The sequence below is a fragment of the Poecile atricapillus genome, chromosome W (assembly GCF_030490865.1).
Source record: "Poecile atricapillus isolate bPoeAtr1 chromosome W, bPoeAtr1.hap1, whole genome shotgun sequence".
Taxonomy (NCBI): Eukaryota; Metazoa; Chordata; class Aves; order Passeriformes; family Paridae; genus Poecile; species Poecile atricapillus.
The window spans coordinates 107,668,165-107,680,480 of NC_081288.1; positions in this window are offsets into that span (position 1 = coordinate 107,668,165).

Consider the following 12,316-nt stretch of genomic DNA (forward strand, 5'->3'; position numbering starts at 1 on the left):
TCCCCGTATTCCCCTTCTTTCTGCCCCTTTCTGTCCCTTTCTCCCCTGTCCCTCTGCCCTCCAAGACCTCCCCTGTTCTCTCCATATTCCCCTTCTTTCTGCCTCTTTCTCCCCCGTCCCGACCTCAAGACCTCCCCTCCTCTCCCCCCTCCGTCTCTCTGTCCCCCAAAACCTCCGCTCCTCTCCTCCTACCTAGCCTTCTCCCCGGATTTCTCTTTTTTCTGCCCCCTTCTCCCCCGTCCCTCTGCCATCCAAAACTTCCCCTCTTCTCCCCCACCTAGCCCTCCTTCCTTCTCCCCATATTCCCCTTCTTTCTGCCCCTTTCTCCCCCGTCCCGACCCCCCAAAACCCGACCCCCCGACTCCTTCCTCTCCTGTTCCTATCCCTTTCTATTCCCTGTCTCCCCCTCCTCTGTCCAACCTCCTTCCCCTCCACCCGGCCTTTCCCTTCCCCTCCCACTTCCCAACCTCTTCTCTTCCCCTTCTCATCCTTGCTATTCCTCCTGTGCCCCTGTCCTTCTTTCTCCTTTCTCCCGCAGGGGTCAGCTCCGGGTGGATGCCCTCTGGAGGGGGGATTTCCCCCCTCTAGACTCTGCCACCTGCTCTGGACAAGGTCCATTCTTGCTCCCTCCCTGGGACCCCCCCCCCCTCCTCCGGACCAGTGACTCATCTGCCACATAATGGTCGGCCTTGCTGCACACAGCTCGTGGGAAAGGGTCCAGCGCCATTACAGAACACGGCTCGTGGGAAAACATCCTGCAAAATGATGGTACGCAGATCATGGGAAAGCATCCTGTGACATTACCCCACACGGATTGCAGGAAAGCATCCCATCATGACATTACCATACACAGATCGCAGTAAAACATCCAGCTACGTTATTGCACATGGATTGTGGGAAAGTGTCCAGTGCCATTATTGCACATGGAGTACGTGAAAGTGTCCAGTGCCATTATCGCACACGGATTGCGTGAAAGTGTCCAGTGCCATTATTGCACACGGATTGTGCAAAAGTGTCCAGTGCCATTATCGCACACGGATTGCGTGAAAGTGTCCAGTGCCATTATTGCACATGGATTGCGCAAAAGTGTCCAGTGCCATTATCGCACACGGATTGCGTGAAAGTGTCCAGTGCCATTATCGCACACAGATTGCGCGAAAGCGTCCAGTGCCATTATCGCACACGGATTGCAGAAAAGTGTCCAGTGCCATTATCGCACACAGATTGCGCAAAACTGTCCAGTGCCATTATTGCACATGGAGTACGTGAAAGTGTCCAGTGCCACTATCGCACACGGATTGCGGGAAAGTGTCCAGTGCCATTATCAAACACGGATTGCGCGAAAGCGTCCAGTGCCATTATCGCACACGGATTGCAGAAAAGTGTCCAGTGCCATTATCGCACACGGATTGCATGAAAGTGTCCAGTGCCATTATCGCACACGGATTGCAGAAAAGTGTCCAGTGCCATTATCGCACAAGGATTGCGCAAAAGTGTCCAGTGCCATTATCGCACACGGATTGCGTGAAAGTGTCCAGTGCCATTATCGCACACAGATTGCGCGAAAGCGTCCAGTGCCATTATCGCACACGGATTGCAGAAAAGTGTCCAGTGCCATTATCGCACACAGATTGCGCAAAACTGTCCAGTGCCATTATTGCACATGGAGTTTGTGAAAGTGTCCAGTGCCACTATCGCACACGGATTGCGGGAAAGTGTCCAGTGCCATTATCGCACACGGATTGCGCGAAAGCGTCCAGTGCCATTATTGCACACGAATTGAGGGAAAGTGTTCCAGTGATGTTACTGCACGCGGGTCGCGACACGTCCCACAACGTTAGTGCACGTTGATTGCGGGAAAGTGGTCCCATGAAGTTACCGTACGCAGATTGCGGGAAAGCGTTACCGCGAAGTTACCGTACGCGGATCGTGGGAAAACGTTACTGCAAAGTTACCGTACACGGATCGCAGAAAAACGAAGTTACCGTACGTTGATCGCGGGAAAAACTAAGTTACCGTACGCAGTTCACGGGAAAGCATTACCGCAAAGTTACCGTACGCGGATCGCGGGAAAACGTTACCATGAAGTTACCGTACGCGGATCGCGGGAAAACGTTCTCACGATGTTACTGTACGTGAATCATGGGACTCATTCTGTTGGCATTTCTGTACACAGATCGTGGGAAGCACCACCTTACTGTTCCTTTTACTTACTGTTATTGGATGCCCTACAGCATTTTTTTCTGGCCTGGAACTCTGCCCCCTCTGACCCCACCACACCCACAGGCCTCCCCCCCGCCCATAGGGGTCCACTCTGACCCTCCTCCCTCCACCCCGGGACCCCCACCTAATTAGAGACCCCTTCCTACAACCCCCCCCATCCCAGGACCTCCTCCTAAGTAGGGGGCTCTTTCTAACCCCCCCTCACCCGCGCCAGGACCCCCTCCTAAAGAGAGGGGCCTTCCTAACATCCCTCCACCACCATCCAACCCGGGACCACCTCCTCAATATGGGTCCCTCCTTTACCCCAGGCCGGACCCCCAGGGGGATACCTCTGGATTTTATCCCCCGGCGCCCCAAGCCCCGCGGCTGCAGGAGAAAGAAGGAGAAAGAAGGCCGGGGACACAGGAGGAATAGCCAGGATGAGAAGGGGCCGGGAAGGGAAGCGGGAGGGGAAGGGAAAGACCGGGTGGGAGGAGAGGGACGGTGGACAGACGAGGGGGAGACAGGGAATACAAGAGGAGAGGAAGGAGTGGGAGGGTCGGGTTTGGGGGGGTCGGGACGGGGGAGAAAGAGGCAGAAAGAAGAGGAATATGGGGAGAAGGAAGACGGGGTCCGCGGCGGGAAGAGCAGGGAAAGCCGAAGCTCCCACGACTCACCTGGGGCCTTCGGACAAGGAGCTCCTACTCTTACCGTTCTCCTAGTGAGCAAATGGCTGCCAGGTACCTTCCGAGGATTAAATCACCTCGGTCCCGCCCCGCGCAGCCGCCCTGGGGTCCCGCACACCTGAGCCGGGCCAGCCCCGCACACCTGAGCCGGGTCCGGGACCCGCTCCTGAAGCCCCGCCCCCGGTACCGCCTGACCCCGCCCCAGTACCGCCTGTCCCCGCCCCCGGTACCGCCCCTGAAGCCGCCCCGGTACCGCCTGAGACCCGTTCCTGGTTCCAGCCAGGACCCACCCCCGGTACCACCCGGGCCCTGCCGCTCCGGGGTCCAGCGCACCTGAGCCGGCCCCGCCCTTCACACCCGTTCCGGCCCCGCCCCGGCCCGCCCGCGCCCGGAAATCCCGGCGGATCCGCGCCCGTTCCATTTCACATGCTGGAGGCTTATTTCGGGATGCGGCAGAACGCTCGCTCCTGTGCGGAGCCTACGGTGTCTGCCGCGGGTGCCGGGCAGAGACGCTTTTCCTTTGGCGAGAGGGGTGTGGGTCCCAGGGCCGGAGGATCGAGGCGGGACCGGGACCGGGGCTGGGACCGGCATCGCCGCGGGCAGGAAGAGCCGCTCCGGGACGGGCGCTAGCGTCCCGTGTGGGCATGGGGTCCCGCCGGGGCTCCGGGCACGGTCCCGCTACGGCCGCGGGGAGCCGGGGCTGTGCCAATGCCGGGCCCGCCCGGAGGACAGACGCTGGATCGCGGCTGGAAGCGAGCGGGGCAGCGGAACCGGCCGTGCCGGCCCCGGGACGCCGCCGCCATCGCTCCCGCCGCTCCCTCAGCGCCGCCCGCCCCCTCGCGGGGCGCCCTCTGGCGGACACGGAGCGGCGGCGCGAGCCAGCGCCGGCCCCGCCCGCGGCCCCCGCGGGAATGCGGAGCCGTCCAGGGGCCGAGACCACCGCACCCCCGAGGGCACAGCACCCCCCGAGACTACCGCACCCCCCGAGGGCACAGCACCCCCCGAGACCACCGCACCCCCCGAGGGCACAGCACCCCCCGAGGGCACAGCACCCCCGAGGGCACCGCACCCCCCGAGACCACAGCACCCCCGAGACCACAGCAACCCCGAGGGCACAGCACCCCCGAGGGCACAGCACCCCAGAAACCACAGCAACCCCCGAGGGCACAGCACCCACCGAGACCACCGCACCCACCGAGACCACCGCACCCACTGAGACCACCGCACCCCCGAGACCACAGCACCCCCCGAGGCCACCAAACCCCCGAGACCACAGCACCCCCGAGGGCACAGCACCCACCGAGGCCACCGCACCCCCCGGGCAGAGCAGCGACCGTGGCCGCATCCCCAGGGAACTCTGCGGAACGAGAGGCGCTGGATCGCCACGGGCGGGAGAAGCCGCTCTCGACTGGGACGGGGGCCCTGCTCGGGCCGCTCATCCGACACCTGCCGGGTGAGACGTGATGTTCTCCTTCCTCTCCCCCACTTTCTCCGTGACTCGCTGTCTCCAATGGAAAAACCTCTGGGTTTAAAATGCCAGGGAAAATTACCTCTATTTCCAGAGCACAGGATATTCTGAGTTGGAAAGACCCCCAAGGATCATCAAGTCAAATGATGAGAAGTGATCGGCCCATTTAGGGATTGAACTCAATATCGGCATTCTGAGCAAATTTTGGGATCACGAGAAAGGGCTGGGATGGGAATGGCTGCTGCTTCTTTTCTGCTAATGCATTTTACACATCAGCCCCTTGAACGGCTCTAAGGCAGAACTGGCTGGCACCTGACATAACAGTAAAGAACTCCTCCAATAACCCTGAATTTCTACCCTTTCCAGCATTTCCACAATGGCTCAGAAGGTGCAACATCCTTTTCCAGGGAGAAATGAGCAGAACAAGTCCTGAGGGTTCACTTGGTCCATGGCAGTAATCCCAACAGAGACGTGTGTTGTTGTCATCAAATGCTTCAAGATCTGTTAAGAATTCAATGACAACACTGGGATGGGATTCCCAGAAACCTTCTCAATGCTCTTGGCTCAATTTCTATGAATTTTTAGTCCCTCAACTGTCAGATTGTAGAGTTCTTCCTGGGATTTAAAGATGAAGCGGGGTTGGCTTTGGACTGACCTTCACCTCTGGCCCCAGTTTCCCTCAAAAACATCCCCTACTTATTCCATGTAGATTAATTCTTTACCCCCAAATTTTCGCTATCTGTGCACTACCAGTGATCCTGTTTTCCCCTCAAAATATTCATTTTCCATCCTGAAGAAAACATCCATTTCTACACCCAAAATGTTCACTCCACGTTCCTAACTGATGACCTCAGTTTACCTCAGGATGTTCATTCCTTATTTTTCACCCAAAAATACTCATTCTTAGAATTTTTTTCAAGTTTTATCCCCCAAAATTCCCCTACTTTTCCACCAATTCCCTAATTTTTACTTCAAAATATTTATTTAATACCATGGAGCTTTTCTCAAGATTTACTCCCACTATTTTCCCTACTTGTTCACTGCTCATCACCTCATTTTTCCCACTTTTCATTCTCTTCTCCAGAGAAGAATGGACTCTCTGTCCTCAGAGGGAAACACAACCTGATGGGACACAGCTCTGGCACCACATTTCCTCTTGCTCCTGCTGTCCTGGAAAGGCACAGGTAACTCCAGCCCCTCAGACCCTGCATCCCTGAGAACCAGGAGAGCTGGATTTTTACCCAGATTCCAGTGCCCTGCACGGTGGCACTACTACGAGCACAGGCTGACTGCTCCTCGCAGCACCATCCACCATTGTCACTGTTCCCACATGCTCCCAAACCTCACCTGCATCTGTGCAGGGCCAGGGCGTGCCCCGAGCCCAGCTAGGGGCTGTCACCCAGCCCTGCCCCAGCTGCCACCCCTAGGAGAGCTGGCAATAACCAAAGACAGCGGCCTCGCTACACAGATTAGTGTGTCCTTCCAAAGACGGCGGCATTAGCTGCGGTAGGGACGGAAAATGGTGTGGAAAGGCATCTGTTCGGCTGCCTGACCCCCAACCCCGACTCCAACCCAGACCCCGCGTTTTCAGCACGGTTTCCTGCAGTGCTGTGGGTCAGAGAGAAGGGTAACAACTTTAGATTATCTTGAAATTTTTCCAGCCCAAAGTGGGATGTCGCCTTGCCCCTCCCTAAAGCACTGCAGACGCATGGGAGTAGCTCAGCGCCAGCCCAGTTCTCTGAGAAATAATAATGGCTGAGGGGTCAAAGTGTTAAGGACAGCTTGTCTCAGTGGCAAATATTTCGGTCCTACAGTCCCAGACTGGTGAGGGAAGAAAAGAACTTCTGTTATTAGTGGAAAAGCTTCTGTTATTCCTTCTGCAGTCTTTTAATTTAGTGGTCTGATTTACTGTCCAGTATCTTTCTGACAAGACTTGTCAGAGATTTAGACTTAGGGATTGAATTTGGGTCTGTTTATTACAAAATCTTGCCAAGCCTGAAGGCCTGGCCTGACCACTGCTCTCAGCAAAGGTTCCTTGTTATTCCTCTGTCAGATTTCCCTCAGCGCTGGGCAGGAAAGGTGGGGGTTTGCATCAGGAATTCTGCAAGTGGCACTTGTGTGACTGTGGGCTTCTTGTGTGTGTGTCAGGGAGCCAGGGCTGGGACCAGGACTTGTGCTGGAGCTATTGCCCTTTGGAGCCTTTTTAAAGGTCTGATCCTAGAACATTTTGGAGCCTGTTTCCAGAGCTTCATTTCTAGATGGATCTCACTCCAAGTGCAGCAGTCCAGGGGAGGGCTCTGACCTCTCCATACTTGTGCTCAGCCAGGCTGCGGCTGTCGCTGGCCCAGATTGGGGCTGGGGCATGTTTTCCAGGGAACTGGAGATCAGTAAGGACTGGTGCTCTGGAAAGCAGGGATCTTCAGGGACTGGCTTTTGCAAAGCTGAAATGCAGTTTGTAAAAGCTGCCCAAAATCCAAACCCCTGTGTTTTCTGTGGAGGACTTGAGATCAGAACTGTCTTTTGTGGTAAGAGGATCTGCGTCCCTACATGTGGCATGATCTGTGTGGTTAAAATGAAGTCCCAGCCCCAGAGGATGATGGTTTCTGCTCATTCCTGTCCCCAGTTGTCCCCAGTGTGTTGCTGATCCAGAGGGATCTGCTCTGTTTTCAGGCTGTCCAACAGTCCCCAACGCCTGAGACAGAGAAAGCCCTGGTCAGAGTGGCCAGTGTCACTTCAATAGAAATGAAATGCACCAAACTTACTGTGGGGCAGGAACTACTCTGTGCTTGCTTCAGTTTTAAAATTGTTAGTAAATTCCTGATGTGTAATTACTTAATGCTGCCTATAAAGAGAGATTTTCCTCACCCCTATTTATGGATTGTTATATAAACGCACATAACTTTATGAAGGAGATCAGGAAGTAAAAACCAACACCCTCTCCTACATTAGATTATTATATTTTTGTGGCCATTTATTCTGTGGTAAACCTGCCTTTCCCAGTGTGCTTTGGGGTTTCAGCTATTTGGGAGTAATTTCAGCCAACTCTTTACAGTGAAAATATGAAGGTGGGGTCAAGTGACCAGTACCCTGGGAAAGGCTGTGGGTGTGCCAGGAGCAAATGGTCAGGGCTTATCTTCTGATTTGAGGCTGGGTCTGGCAACACCACAACATTCCAAAGCAGACTAATTATTTCCTCCACTTTGTCACTTGTCCAGGCTCTCTGCATACTGCCATATCAGTGGATACATCTCTGTGCTACAGAGGCTTTCCGTGAGGGCTTCAAGGCTTTCCTCCAAACAGTGGTAAACTCAATATCCATTTTACAGACCTCTATTGCTGCTGGATTAGCTAAAGGACATGACCTCCCTGTAAAATCAGTTTTTAAACAAAAGGTAAACTTTGAACCTTGGACTATGGAAGATGAGATGCACACTAGATCAATACTTGGCAAATATTAGTTGCTCGCCATGGGCAGATACCTCTGCTGTACCTCTGCATGTTTCAGTGTGCTGGTGCAGCACAGATCTTCAGTTTTAAGGGGTTCTTTACAGAACACAACCATTAAATAACTTCTAGCTACTTCGAAGTGCAGTAACATAGTGCAAAAGTCTAGTAATTCCCTTCCTCTACAGCCCGCCTAGAGTTGAGGGAACTGAGGGCAACTTGTTTGCACCTGTGACAACATTTTCCCTACCATACCAGTAATTTCCTTTGCCCCAGCTTTACTTCTATGAACAGCAGCTTTTAAGAAAATTGTCAAGTTTGAAACAGTTCCTCTTCCTCAGCAAGCAAGCAGCTGGTTCACTGTCTCCAATTGTGTAATAATAATAGTAATAATAATAAGTATAAATTGTGCTTCTATGTTTCATTAATGGCTAGGTACAATAGACACATTTTAGACTCGGCATTCCCTGATTGTGCCCGTAGGTTAAAAAAACAAAAAAGAGTAAGATAAAAAATAGGAGAATTAAATTAATTTTTTTTCCTCTTTTATAGAGGACTTTGCTATTTGATAGTGAGGCAGGAGACATCTTTCTGCCTTTGGTTAATAACAACAGTGCCAAGCCAATCACAAGAGTTTGCACATCAACCAGTATTCCAGGAGTACAAATCCCCAAGACAAAGGCAGGTGTTGTTATATGCCTGGGAAGCAGCCCGAGAGAAATCAGTGTTCCTCAAGAACAAACCAGATGTGACAGATGTTCTGCCCTACACGTGGACAGCAGCTCAGTGCCAGGAGCAGCCAGGGTGTAGCAGTTTGTGTGCGGTGCAAGGGTTCTGGTAACAGCTCCAGCCTGGCAGCCTCCTGGCACAGGAAAGCACTGGCAAGAGCTGCAGTCCAGTAAGAAAGTGCAGCTCCCTTGAGATTGCTTTGTACGCTAAATTCCCAGAGCAACAGAGCTGCTGATGTCCTGTTTGGCAAGGACACCTCTTGCGGTGTCAGCAGCACTGTCATTCCTTCGGCAGCTTTTGGAACCTGGAGAAGTTAATCAGGACTTCAGTGCAGACAAACACTAGAGAGAGAGGCAGAATCACTGCTTCTAAGCACAAGTTTGGACCAGAATTTGAATCTCCACCAATGTAGATTCCTGGAAGCAAGTTTTTACTTCATCTCTCACTTAGATGAAAACAAACAAACAAAACTGTCCCTGCTTCCCTAGGAGACCACATTTACTAAGGATTTTGTGTTTTCTGTCTAGTGAATCTCAGAGCTTGAAGGTAGGAGCCAGGAAACTCAGCCCAGAGACAGAATCTCTGGTCTCTGGCGAATTTGCCTCAAGCATGGTTTTTGGTAACACATACACACTATGTAGTGATACATTTATTGTAAACAAAAATAGGTTTGTGGAGTACACAAATCATCTTAATTCACCTTATTCTTATTACCAAATTGTCATTTGGCATATGAAAACAGTCGTCCATCAGCACAAGTACCCAGTTTGGGGTTTTGCTTTCTGATGATAAAACCCTATTTCCTCCCCAGGCAGCCACCTGGAGCAGTGCACAGCTGGGCCTGGCTCTGACAACACTGACAGAATGTTCCTTCCAAGTTTGCTTTACATTACCTTTCAGAGCTTTCTCCTGGCACCACAGGAGAAGAAGAAAAGCACCAAGAAAGTGCCACATTCACTCCCAAACTCCTTTCAGCTCAGCAGTAGGGAATCTGCTCATATCAGCAGGGAAAGGGGCTGCAGCCTAGGAGAGGCAGAAGGCAACCCAAGGCCTTCTGCACCTCCTGCGTACAGAGGGGCCACCCCAGAGAAGCCAGGACATGTTCTCAGTTTACTAGCAAAGCTGTGGAAACTTTTCTGTCAGTGAAGTGTAGTTTCAGACATGTAGAACAACACCAAAATCATTATTAATCTGGTACTGAAAATAGCAGGGTGCCTTTAGAAAGTGCTGGGGAAAAAAAAAATAAAATAAAAGACAATCCAGCACCCATTACTTCATTAGGTGCTGGATCAGCAAACACACATAAGCTATTCACAGTAACCCTCACTCAGCTTCCTCCTGTTCTTATGCTCAAATCATACTATCTAGAACTGACTTTTAAAAAAACCCAACCACAAAACTCCCAAGACTTCATGCAAATAAAAACATAACTTTAAATAACACTTGAAATGCAACATTAATTCAAACTGCCATACTTCATGCCAGCTTTCAGGAGTTAAATAAAAATGTGGTTGCAAATTAAATAGAAGCTTTTTTAAGTTTGAAATTTTCAGCCAAGTAGAAACATTTTGTCAAATGCATTTCAGGAAAACTTCGTTTGATGAAAAATTCCCAGTTTGGGGTAAAGGTGAGTCAGCCAGTTCTCACAAACCTCTGGCTGCCACTGCCTGACTTTGAGAGAACTCTATCCCGTGCTCCCAGCAGGTACAGTCATTAATCTTTACGCTTTTCAGCAAAATCCTTTAATTCACACGGTAAGTGCCGCACTAGTACATGCTGGGTGAAATCCAGGCTCTGTGGAAACCACCAGGAATTCTCCTGACAGCAGTGCTGCTTTTCTGTTAGATTTCCTGCCAATGATTGCCCAATGTTCCACCTATCCAGATCCCTCTGCAAGGCCTCTCATCCCTTGAGCCCACAGCACCTCCCACTTCAGCATCTTCAGCAAACTCCCTCCTGGTGCTTTCCACTCCTGCACCCAGATCTTGGACAACAGCGTTGAACAGTATGAACCCCTGGATTGAGACCCACGCACTCTACTGGCAAACCACAGCTCTCCTCTTTCTCTGACACCTGGCCTGGCTTCCAGAGAGCCATGTGCAGTGTGCCCAGTTCAGCCAAGCTGGCAACCTACCCCACCTGCCTGGCTTCTGCCTGAATGGCCTTGCCTCTCCTGCACACGTTCTATTCAAACTTGACCAGCACTCGGGGCCCCCTGAGGCAGCTCCTCAGGGGACATGGCCAACTGCTCCCTGGCAGCTTATACTTTGCACTCTTGAAAGCCAGGGTGACAACTCTGCTTTTTGTAATTACACCAAAACATTTAAATCAGACCATTTCATGGTCACTGTGACCAGGACCATAGCTCCTGCCATGAGTCCTCTATTCACAAACCCCCGTGGCAGAGCACCTTTCCTAGTTGGCTTGCTGAGCATTTGTGATGAGAAATTATCCTCAACAAACATCAGGAATTTCCTGGACTGCTTGTCACAGCAATATGGTACTCATGTCTAGTTAAGTTACTCACTGATCCTAAATTAAAACTGGACTTGACATTCCACTAGCATTCAGGAATGTTCTACTAGCATTTAAAAATTGTGAAACACATGGAATCTTGCCACACGACCACTTAGTTTCAAACATGGCCCCAGAGCGTTGTTCATTGACCTGGGTAAAACAAAGCCCCAGCCCACGCCCACAGGGGCTTGCAAGGAATAATTAATGTTTAACACACTCCAGCTCACATATGTGAAATGGCTCCAACCATAGGCAGATGGTACCTTAGTTCACCGTGCACATTGGGAACGAGCTGTGCCACCAGCAGGCGTGTGTCACCACACCCACACATCCACGTCCCTGCCACCCTGCAGCGAGCACAGCCCAGCTTGGCCCGCAGTCAGACCCCAGAGCCACAGCCCCTGCCAGCCAGGCCCCACAGATCTCCATCCGTGTGATCCAAGAGCTGCGGGACCCTCCTGCGGCAGGCCCTGCACCGCCACGGGCGCTCCATGCCAGGGCAGTGCCTTGCCCGGTGCCAGTGCTGGGAACAGCACCCACCACGGCACAGCCAGAGCCAGGGCAGTGTCCCGGCATCACTCCCAGAGCCAGGGCAGTGTTCCGGCATCATTCCCAGAGCCCAGCTCCGGGAAGGGCCCATCCAGCCCCGCAGCCACACGCGGGGCTCTGCCAGGAACCGGGGCTGCCCCGTCCCGTGCCAAAGACAGCTCCACAGCCTGGGCACTGGGAGAAGGCACTCACATAAGCTGGAAAAGCATCAGCTGATATCTGGTGAATTCTGGAGGAAATAACTCACTTGCCACTTGGGATAAAGGTTCCGATTTATATATGTGGTGTTTTGTTTTTTTCCAGTCATAATAAACTTCTGAGGAAGAAAACTGAGTTTTCAGGAGTATTCTAGGAACAGCAGGTGAGTTCTAAATTTCAGTTCATACAGAATTAATCCTGCAAATATTAATTAAAAGTTGGGTTTTTTTCTTGGTAAGCAGAGAGAATAATCTCTGAAACCCTGAATATTTGCCTTGGAAGCAAATAATATTGAAATGACTGCAAATTGCACAGTTAAAGAGTATTCACTCGGACATGAAATTAAGTAATTGTTTTTTGCTCTTTAAATGGGCACATTCTATCTTCCATTTAATAAAAATTAATTAACCGAGATCACTAAAACAAGAATTGCATGAGTTGAATTGTCCTCCGATACAACAGAAAAATTCCAAGAGGCTGGAAAGTGTTTTGTTTTAGAGGCAGCAGAAAATTTTAGCTTTTA